Raw genomic sequence first — 10432 nt, 5'->3', positions numbered from 1 at the left:
TGTGGTTATATTTAGGGCCCAAACAGATAACCCAGGATAATCTCTATATATGAAGATCCTTAACTTAATCACATCTGCAAAGTTCCTTTTGTCACCTAAAGTAACATTCAAGGTTCTAGGGATGAGGGCATGGATATTTGGGGGGGACCATTATACAGCTTACCATGCCTGGGGCTCTAATCTGGCACTTAGTAGGTCTTTCATAGAAGTTGGCTAAAAACTGCTATTCATTTAGCGGATGTCACGGTTAGTACGTGCCCACCTGGACATGCATTCGTGGAGACAGGCAACTAAATAAATTGACTATAATTCATCTTAATCAAATATTAATGAACATATCCCTCAGGTTCCTATGTTTTCAATGGAAGAAGTAATTAACCTTCAAGGCTTCAAAAAAGAGGTGAACGAAGTCCTAAAAAATGAATAGAAACTCAGCAGGTGACTGAGACAGGGAGAGATGCTTTAAGCAGAGGGGAAGGCATTTGAACAAGCATGGAGACATGAAATAGCAAAGCCCATTCAAAAAGCTGTAAGTATTAGGGTAAATAAAGGATCAGGATGAAGCCAGGATGATAAGAAGATGAAGCAAGGGCAGTCAGTAGGGACAACATGAGGCAGGGCTTTGAATGCCTGACCAAGGAATTTGGTGACCACCCTGAAGATAAGAGGCAAGCATTAATAGGGTTAAAATCAGGGTATTGACAAGATCAGACATTGTGGAAGAAAAGTCATTCCGGTGACTGTTGGAGGCTCTTTTATAAAAGCTCAACACAATTGAATTAATGTTCAGTTCATGGTAGATGTTAGAACAAATGTTTCTATATGTCTAACAAATGTTAGAACAAATGCTCGATGTTTCTCATGCACCATCACGCTTGAACTGCCATAGCAAAAGGGACGCAGAATAACAAGATGCTCTGTTCCAAGCAGATGCCATTCTGATCTGATAGGGGGCACAGCTGCTCAGTGGTCAACAACACGCCAGTTGCTGGTTCGATCCTTTTTAACTGAAGAGGGGACACCAGGTATTCAATGGCAAGAGAGCTCTTGGCACAGCGTGCCTGGAAAGTACCTTGATTCCTTCAAGGCAAGCTCGGTCTGTTCTCTGCTCAGGGCTTTTCAGACTCAGGAGATTTGCGCCGGTCATAGCCACCTGCCTCTTGAATGGGCCTCTGCGGGCAGTTCTGATGGTCGGCAGGATTCAGGAGAGCTGGCTGGCCACGTGAGTTATCCTTTGATAGTTTGAGATCCGTGAACCATCTGGTTCAACATAGGCAGACAAGCACAAGCAGAATTTTTCTGGCTTGTCTGGAGATGGAGATGACAATGAAGAAGCTGATGGTAACAAGGATCATTCGATCACTTCCTCTGTGTCCAGCACTTGCTTTACCTACGTTGCCTCTAATTTTCACAACAGCGTTCCTAAAACTTTTGGATGTCACCCACAGTAAGAAATTCATTTTCGACTGTATGCATTACACACATACACACATGTAAACATTCCATGAAAACTACGCACTGTGGGTAATCCATGATGACATTGTCTAGTCCACTTGTTCTATTTCATTTCCTTTTTTAAATGTTGGTCATCATGTCCCAGATTGGCTTAGTAATCTGTAGTTCAAGAGTAAAAGGTGAGTATGGTTGTCCCCGGTCTCCTAGCAAAACAATCAAAGGTGAGATGCATTCAGCACCATTGCCCAGGGCAACGCAGACCCCGGTCTGCTGCAGTCTCCCTGTTCTTCCCATCCTACCATCCTGTGTCCCAAGGCACAGAGCCTCTGCTATTGGGAGAAATGCCTCAGTGCGGCAGAGAAGGGAAAACAACAACCACAGCTGTGAGATAACAAATATGAATAACTAACACCTTCGAAGCCCTGTCGATGAGATACCATGTCCTAAGCGGAAGTGTAAGGTGCTTCTTGATTCCAGTGATGGAGAAATAGCACCAGAGAGACAAGACAGTGCAATGGAACATGTCCTGAACTGAGCACCCGAAGCTTTGCATTTGCTCCACTCTCAACCCTGATCCCTTCTAACCAATTCCAGCCTCCGATTACTTAACTGGATACGGGGACCAATTACTCGCCAGACACCAGCAAAAACATCTACTAGTTATATTAAGGATCAAAAGTGCTAAAGCCCTTTGTAAAGTGTACGAATGTCAGTTCTTTACTTGTTTACCATTCTTGAAAGGCCCACTTTGCAAAGAAGATGGAAAAATGCAAAGCCCTCAGCTTTGTCCTTTCATCAAAGAAGGCAGATATAAGAGTCACGGTGTTCCTTGCTTCAGACCAAAAAAAAAAAGGCCTGACACAACAGGGCATTTTGCCAAAAACAAAACACAAAACCAAAATCTTGTTTCCGTCCAAGAACGGTAATGCAGCTGTCATCCACCTAGCTGACACTTTGTGGGGATCTGTCCCTTCTAGAGCCACTTGAGATGTTGGCGCTGGCCCTGGAGGCCCATGCCCACCACCACGCACCCAGCAAAGACAGGACTGTTCCATACCCGTGCTCTACCTGTTCTTAGCTCTTCCAGCAAGGCCTTTGCTCACAAAAACTGGAGAACCAAGGGGCAGAACTTGCATGAGAAATCCGGAGCCCAGTATCAGAAGGAACAGTTCTACAGACTCAAAAAATGGGCCCCAGATGGAACACCCAGCAGAAACCCTGCTACCAGAGCTGGCTGAGATTGGCGTGCACAGGAAGCACCGAGGTAGACCGTCCTTCGAGTGTGTCCTACCCTTCCCCCTCACCCCTCACCTTTGTCCACACTGTTCCTTCCCCCGCGAAGTCTGCTCTGTACCACCGTCTCCCCCAAATGTTGGCTGTCCTTCAGTGCTGCATCAACTTCACTACACCAACCTCTGTCTTTCTCTTTTCCCCTTTCTCCTTCCCTTTCCCTGTCTCTGTCTCTCTCATTCCGTGGCACTTTTCTAGTACTTTAACTCAATTCAGTGGAAATATAAGTTCCGAGATCACAACACCACCAAATTTCTTAAGAAACATGAGTGTATAAAGAAAAGAATGTGGACTCAAATCCCACTCTGCCTCTTACCAGCTGTGTAAGCAAATCCTTTATACCATCCCACACCACCCCTGATGGCATAAAACCCGGGATTTGGGCCACAGGCCTGGGTTTTAATCCTGGTTCTAGCACATGGCACATAGCATATAGCGCATTTGGGCAAGACGCTAACATCTGTAGGTCTTAGCGTCCACATCTGTAAACTGCGGAAATGACAGTACCTTCTTCCTGTTGTAGCGCTGCCGGGCGACGTAAGAGGACACGCACGATGACATCGTGGCAGTCTGAGGCTCAGTTTCACCATCTCCGCGCTGCTGTGAGGATGGAAGGAAAGGCTGTGCGTGAGGTCCCTAGCACCGTCCATGGCAGCGTGAGCCACGCAGTAGCTGTTCTCCCTGTGGCTGGCGGGGGCAAAGGGACACCCTCGTTCCTTCTGGCTCATTCTTGGGAGTTCTCTCTAACGATGTGCTTTGTCCATAGCAGGCTCTAGGTTAGTAACTGTGAAGAGCAGAACACCACTTCGGGAGCAGGTTAACCAAGGTCCGGCCAGCCCAAATCTCCTGAGCCCAAATCTTCCAGGAATGGGGAAGACGCCATAGGAGGTCAACTTGCAGCTGGTGAGATGTGTTCAGGAGAGGTAAGGGCCGGGCACTATGACCAGAGTTTGGCAGGTTAATACCTCACATTCTCCTGAATCCATCCATTCATTCAGTCAATCATTCATTCAGTCAGTCAGTCATTCATTCAGTCAATCATTCATTCAGTCAGGCAGTCAGGCAGTCAGGCAGTCAGTCAGCAATTCATTCATTTAGGCAGGCAGGCAGGCAGGCAGGCAGGCAGTCAGGCAGTCAGTCAGTCAGTCAGTCATTCAATCAGCCAGGCAGGAAGGCAGTCATTCATTCATTCAGGCAGGTAGGCAGGCAGTCAGTCATTCATTTAGTCATTCATTCAGTCAGTCAGTCAATCATTCAATCAGTCAGGCAGGCAGGCAGTAAAAAATGAGGCCACTCCTTTCCTTCTCTGAGTTTACTAAACCCAAGGAAAACTTGCATCTTCAACATTTCCCTCTGAAACATCAACTTGGCCAGACTCAATGGCCTTCATCCCAGCATTCCAAAAAACCAGAGTCATGAGGACTGACCACTCCTGCCAGACAGACTGAGAGCAGTAAGCAGCCCCATAGCTGACGCAGCATTTCCTCTGCATACAACACAACCAGCCCGTGGCCCGGTGAAAAACCTGGGGCAGGAAGCCAGGTTCCTGCACCGTAGCCCCTAATGTTCTCTGCTTGCTGTGTGCCTGTGAGTGAGTCGCTTTACCTCTCTGAGCGGACAATGTGTGCATGCTTATATATATGTAGATATGACACCGCGGTCAGCAGAGCCCCCACACTTTGCATTTGTTACCTCATTTCATCTTTACAACAGCCCTGGGTTGAGATTTGAACTAGAGTTGATCTGACTCCAGATGCCATGTTTTTCAATTTTTCCAAAGCCAGTTGGCTTGGGTATCCTCTCCATGATTTTCGCCATTAAAAGTGCCATGTTGCACTCTTACTATTATTTTCAAACTTACATACACTTATCTTGAAGGGAAAATATATTTCACTACCATAGAAGGAAAACCAATATCACTTGAGAAGATCAACTCAAAATGAGGAACAAAACAATGCTATAAAATTCTACGCAGATATTAGTGCTTACTAGTACCCATCCAGGGCTCCCCAGAAAACAGATGACACTCTCAAATGGGGACACCAAGGAGAATTTAATGGAGAAATTATTAACAGAGATGCAGAACAATGTTAAGGGAAATTAACCTGGCAAATGACAAGAGCAATGACCCACTAGGGAAGGCTTGATAGAGTTAGCAAATAAAAACACAGGATGTCGGGTTAAATTCAAATTTCAGAAAACAACAAATAGCTTTTTTAGTATAATTATGTCCCGTGCAGTATTTGGTACCTACTTGTACCGAGATTATTTGTTGTTTATTGGAAATACAAATTTAACTGGACATCCTGTACTTTTCTGGCAACGCTGCCCTAAGAGGGAAAGAGGAGAAGTGGTTATTAGAACACCACGGAGCGTGGCATCTGGAGGAGAACCAAGGGGCAGGGAAGGAGCTGGGGTCAATGAAGATCTGAGCTCTTGCTCCTCCTCCAGTCTTCCAGTTGCCTCCTGGTATTTCCCATTATTAGAAGAATCCAGAAACTAGTGGGCAAGTGAATCTGTGGACAGTCTTCCAGTGGTTTCCATGGAGATCAGCCTTTAGGGCACAGTGCAGGGTAGAAAAAGGAGAGTGGGCCTGGAGGGCAAATAGAAGATACCTAGCATACCCCCAAATCTAATTTCTTATATTTAAAAAAATTTAACAAGGGTTAGTTGGAGAGATGTCAAGTATTTGCTAGCACCCCACCTGATACTTTCTCCTTCACCTAGCCAGAGGTATGGAAAAAGGAAAAACATCCTCATGAAGCGAGTAGTGTTATCTAGTGTCATGGCCATTTACCACCTAAGATTATCTTGTGTGTGGCGCACACTTTGGGAAACCTTGCCGTACGGTCGACCACTGCAGGGGCAGGACTAGGGTCAAGGGAGTGAGGCACTCACCTTGGATGCACAATTTAAAGCAATGCCGAAAAAATAATCAAGGTCAACAGCGATTGATTTGAACATGATTTCTGGAAATCGGAAGGAGTGCATACATCCATGATTACTAAAACATCGATATTTTAACAAAGACAGGATCCACCCCTGTGTTTGCAGAACTCATTCTTACTTCTGTCCTCCTAATCCAGGGTCTGTAGGTAGTATCTGCATTTGGTGGGTGTGGTAGTACCAATACTTTTCTCACCTCGGGAGTACTCTTTAATACCCCAAATTATTAGTATCTTGTTTGAAGTTCCCAACAATCCCTGTCATTTCCCAGGAAAACAAAATCATTCCTGTTTTATAGTCACGGATGGGTGGTTTTAATCAGGGACCTAAGTTCAAAGCCTGCATCTGTCTCTTAGAAGCGTGCAACCAGGGGCAATTTGTAAATTTACCTTCCTGGAGCCTTCAGACTTTCATCTGCCCCACTACCCCCCGCCCGCCCTGCCCCCCTCCCGGCATTCTCCCTCCATTGCAGAGACTGCTCAGTACCCACTGAAAGGTCACTTCTAGAACTTGCAGGGAGAGCCCCTCTTTATTGAAGACTCTTCGTTTCCTACCAAACTCATTCGCTCCCACTTACTTCCTGTCTTATCCATGAAAGGAGCAGAGGAAAAGTATGCTGAGGGACTGAACAATCATTTTCCACTATATGCACAGAGAAGCAAAGAAAAGGGGGAGGAAAAAAGCAAAATTTCAGAGAGAAGCAAAGAGAAAGCACCACACTGCCCCCAGAGACCTAGAAAACGTTAGTCTGGGTCCCAGATTTCTTCCTTGTTCTGGCCCCATCCACCCCTGGAGTCCTTTCAAACACCACCTGGCTTTTTCTTTAAGCCCATTGTTAGAGGTTTTCTTTTGCTTTTAACAACGACAGTAATGAAAAAGCAAAAACCACTTTCACAGCAAGCTAATTAATTCACCTATAGCTCTTGGAGTTTCCATGGCTTCCCTCCTATTTGGAGTGAATTTCCCCCTCTCCAAACAAGAAGTAAAATTCAATTATGAGATTCGTAAAATATGCCAAATAAATATTCATCACTGCTTCATCTGCTTATTCAAAATCACTCCTGGATATTTACAGATTTTCTTGTACAGACTCTAAAGCATGTAATACTTTGGACTGCTCTGTACTTTCTGAGCTTTGAACAGAGGAACAAAACACACCAAAATGTAGTTTTCAACTCTCTGAAAGACTGTGATTGCTGTGACCATGAACTTACTGCAGGTTCAGTGATTTTGAGAAGTATGACTCTTTGAAGAAGATGGTCTGGGGATTTGTGAGTCAGACACAGGGTACAAATTCTAGTTTTGCCACTTATTGGCTGGGTGGTCTTGGGCAAGAAACTTAATCTCTCTGGATCTTATAAATTTGAAATTCATGAAGTGAGAATAATATCTTCCTGGCAGGAGTTCTAGAAGAATCAAATAGGATGGCATGAATGAAGTTAGCTCCAACATACAGGGTTGTTTCTCTGTTTAAACATCACATTTGTTTCTCTGAATAAAATTTAGCCTAACAGTCTTCTGCATCTCAGCTATAAACAAGTAAATACATGGAGAAAAAAATCTATGCTGATTGCCCAGCCCACCAGGATGGCAGAAAATACAATAATGGAACTCCTTCCAACCTGTGAAGGCCCTAGAGGTCTTCTCAAGAGCAGAGCATTCATTCAGGAGACTCCTGGGCCTCATCGATATGCTCCTATTGCTTCCAAGCACAGATGAGGCAGGGGCTTTGCCGAGGAGGCTGAGGGTCCTGGTACCTGGAGCTCAGCCCCCTTATGAGCCTCCTCCCCACAGCCACTTTCCCCTGGGATCTGTCACCTCTCTGCTGTGCTGGGAGTGGAGTGGGGTCCTGATCACTCATGGAATGCACAGCCCTCCCTAAATCTTAAGAAGTGTCTCAACACCCACCTATGACCTGGCTGCTTCTGCCTCCGCAACCTCCCAACCCCAGAATCTTCTCTTTCCCTTGGAGACATTTCGACTCTATGCATATGCGCGGGCCAGAGATGATAGGCTCACAGCCCACAGATGTGTTTTATTCTATTTTAAAAATTGAATTAGTTGTTAAGATTTTAAACCTGGGTAAAAATAAACTTTGGTACATGCACACAATGGATTACTGAGCAGCTGTAAAGAGAAAAAGGAAGGATCTCCATGAACTGATTATAGAGTGACTTCCAGGAGAGATTGTTAAGTGAAAAAAAGCAAAGAACCAAAAGGCATAACACAGAATGTGTTAGAAGAGACATAAAGAAAATATACATATATGCACTAATCTTTAAAAAAAAAAGACACACAAAAGATAAGTCAGAAAACAATGAACTTGGTTACCTACAAGGCTCAGATCAGAGGAATAGGGAGGAAGAGATGCAGAAGGAAGTCAGCTTCTCTGAGTATACCTTTTGGTATAGTTTTGACTTTTGGAAGCATGTCAATGCTCCACATATTCAAAAACCAAAGCGCAATCACAAGGACGACCAGGAAGGAGTGGTACAATCCAATGTGAAGCAACCTAGGGTCAGTCGGTTGCTTACACACTGAGAGTCAATGTGAGACAAGGTTTGACATGTGCCAAACAGTCCTTTATTTGGGGTTTGAGTTAGACCATCCACCCCATACCAACCCTAGGGCCAATGGCTTCCCTATGTCATCATTTTTGGACCAACTCTCCCAGCAAGTGAACAGAGATGAGACCTTCCACTCTAAGCATTTGAGGTCATGCCTTAACACTACCTATTTGCAGTTAGAAGGTTAAAAATACTTTCTTCCTTTGGGAATTCTATCTCTTCCATCCACTGCCCTTGTACCTCTGGTCATTTATTTCTCCCCACCTTGAGGTGAAGGGGGTCCTGCTTTCCTTCCTCCCTCCCTTCCTCCCTCCAATCCTTCCATCCTTCCTTCTTTTCTTCCTATTCTGGGTGAGCTCACTGGGAATGAAGATGCATATTCACCTTGGACCCTGCAGGTGCAGCATCTTCAAGGCCGCTGGGGGCTCCCTCTCTGATGTCCCAGAAGACTTTACCTCTTTCCCCACCTTGTGTCCTTTACCATCTATTGGCCTAGACTTTGTAGACTCTCTGTCCCAGGAGAGGGGCAAGGAAGGGAAGTAATCCTACCCCAAGGGTAAATATTTTGGGGTGTTTAAAATCTGATAGACTAAATTCCTGCCTTCCCCCCACCCCTGGAAAAGGAACTCAAAGCCAGTTGGAGGATAGAGCTCTGGGAAATGAAAAGCACGGGTGAAAGAGTCCTTCAGAAGATCCTTTGGGACCTGGTGACAGCTGGTGTGATGAACATATATGGGTTTTAGAACCAGTCAACCTGGGTTGAACCCAGCTTTTCTACTCTCTAGTGTGTGCACCTCAGTTTCTTATAAACAGCAATAAAATTAAGATATATATATATATATACTTTCTATTCCATAGGATACTGTGTCAAGTAATGAGATGACATATATAAAAAGATCACACACCACGTAGCTATTTGCTTACTTATTAAAAATTACTTCTTCCCATCAACAGAGCTGGAAGGGAAGATGTATGCCACACTTTTTTTTCTTAAAGTCATTTAAAAGTATTCAGTATAAAGGCAATATATGCTAACTGTAGAAACATTATAAAGTACAGATATGCATAAAGAATAAAAATTTCAGGATATTCATAAAATAATCAAGCACAGATAATCACCATGAAGACCTTCCTTGATCGTTCCTGATCATCTCAACATTAAATACATAAGCAAATATGCAGGTATCGCTTATCCCTGGGTCCTTTTTAAACCTGCTTAACATATTCTTCCATTGATAATATTTTCAAAGATCCCATGAGTTTTAATTTTATGGATATGAAAAACAAATCTCTTATCCTCACTTCTGTTGTAGAAGTTAAGATTTCCAGATTCAGAGTATTATAATTAATGCCGCAGTGAAAAATGCTGAGAGTGGAGATATTTGCATACATCTTTACTAATTTCCTTAATATATCTTTCTAAGGAATTGCTGAGTCAAAATTTACATCTTCCAAAGGCTTTTGTTTCACATGCACAAATTCCCTTCTCAAATGTTTGAATCACTTTTCACCTCCCCAAACACTCCCCAGGGATCCTTTGCTCTATGCCTCTAGTCACACTGGACTGTAGTGTTCATTTTTTTTTTTTAATATTTTATTTATTTGACAGAGAGAGAGTGAGAGCACAGGCCAGAAGACAGAGGGAGAAGCAGGTTCCTCGCTGAGTGGGGAGCCTGACATGGGACTCGATCCCAGGACCCTGGGATCATGACCTGAGCCGAAGGCAACCGCTTAACCAACTGAGCCACTCAGGCGCCCCTGGACTGTAGCGTTCAAAGACATACAAAGACACAGTCATCACACACTTTTTAAATTTCCTGGCAAGAGAAAAGAAGTCAGGATTCAGATTTGTATTTATTTGAGCTTATTTTTTCAGATGCGTCTTGCTTACCAACTGGAACATTCTTAAATAAATCACTGTCATATCCAGATTGTGTGTCCTGGGCCTTTTCCATGAACACGGATGGTCTTCTCACTTGAACTGTGTCTATCTGCAAATGACTTTCACTTCCGAGCATATGCCTTTCCGTGAAATCCCAAGTTAATACCCAAAAATACAGATGGAAAAATCTTGAATAGATTATACAGCCCATCTGTTTCCAATACTCTTCTTATGGGAATAATTTTATTTTTTACATTATTATAGAAAAGTTGGCAAAGCAAATTTACCTGGG

At 43.9% G+C, this 10432-nt stretch overlaps 1 long non-coding RNA gene across 2 annotated transcripts; it reads left to right on the top strand.

The window, feature by feature from the left end:
* Positions 1-2138: 2138 nt before the first annotated feature.
* LOC145717522 (uncharacterized) lies at positions 2139-10214 on the top strand. 2 transcript variants are annotated; one of them, XR_014140796.1, is made up of 3 exons: positions 2139-3401; positions 3515-3648; positions 9868-10214. It is a non-coding gene; the product is annotated as an uncharacterized LOC145717522 (long non-coding RNA). The 2 variants fall into 2 exon arrangements; XR_014140795.1 differs by lacking the exon at positions 9868-10214 and having other exon boundaries at positions 3515-4871.
* Positions 10215-10432: the final 218 nt, after the last annotated feature.

This window comes from Leptonychotes weddellii, chromosome 16 (genome assembly GCF_054177405.1).
Source record: "Leptonychotes weddellii isolate Sample4059 chromosome 16, ASM5417740v2, whole genome shotgun sequence".
NCBI lineage: Eukaryota > Metazoa > Chordata > Mammalia > Carnivora > Phocidae > Leptonychotes > Leptonychotes weddellii.
Note: the sequence above shows the minus strand (reverse complement) of the source record. Positions and strands in the feature narration are given on the sequence as shown.